General features: G+C 37.4%; 1 non-coding gene across 1 annotated transcript; it reads right to left on the bottom strand.

The window, feature by feature from the left end:
• Positions 1–338: 338 nt before the first annotated feature.
• LOC127124518 (small nucleolar RNA R71) lies at positions 339–445 on the bottom strand. The gene has a single exon (XR_007804000.1). It is a non-coding gene; the product is annotated as a small nucleolar RNA R71 (small nucleolar RNA).
• Between the last annotated feature and the right edge of the window lie 339 nt (positions 446–784).

Below are 784 nucleotides of genomic sequence, written 5' to 3'. Positions count from 1 at the left end.
AAGGAAGCAAACAATATTCAACTAACATTCAAATAGCAAATTAGACTAAAAGGTTCTCGTTGAGTACAACGGACGTAAGGGGTGCTAATACCTTCCTCTTGCGTAATCGACTCCCGAACCCGAATATGGTTGCGAAGACCATTATTCTATATTTTCTAAAAGGTTTTATCGATATTTTCCCGTTCCTTCATTGGAATAAATAAAGTTCGGTGACAACTCTGTTCGAACATAATTTTTTCTGCGACCATCGCGAGGGATCGTATTTTTCGAGACGCGACACATGGAATCAGCTTAAAAAGGCGATCTTAACAAGGTATTTCTCACTAAGCAAGACATTGGTGTTAAGAAACCAAATAACTTGTTTTAGATAGGCCGACACTTAATCTCTTTTTGAGGCATGGGAGAGATATAAGGACATGATGAGACTTTTCCCACATCATGGTTTAGAAAAGTGGTTTATAATCCACACTTTCTATAACCGTCTTCTCTATAATACAAGGATGATTTTTGATGTTGCAGCAGGAGTAGATTTGATGGATAATCCTTTTTAAGAAGCTTACCAACTCATAGAGAGTATGAACTAGAACCATTATCAATGGGGAAGCAAACGTGTTCCCGTTGAAAAGACTCATCCTAAAGGTGGTATGTATGAAGTGAACAGTTTTGGTCACATGAATGTTAAAGTAGATGCTCTCAACAAAAGATTAACAAAATGACAATTATCCTTGCAGCTACAATAGTTGTTGTCACTCTCAACTATGAAATTGGTGGAGTCCAAGGACAT

Source organism: Lathyrus oleraceus, chromosome 2, assembly GCF_024323335.1.
Source record: "Lathyrus oleraceus cultivar Zhongwan6 chromosome 2, CAAS_Psat_ZW6_1.0, whole genome shotgun sequence".
Classification (NCBI taxonomy): domain Eukaryota; kingdom Viridiplantae; phylum Streptophyta; class Magnoliopsida; order Fabales; family Fabaceae; genus Lathyrus; species Lathyrus oleraceus.
The sequence above is the reverse complement of the archived record's forward strand: the minus strand, read 5'-3'. Positions and strand labels throughout refer to the sequence as shown.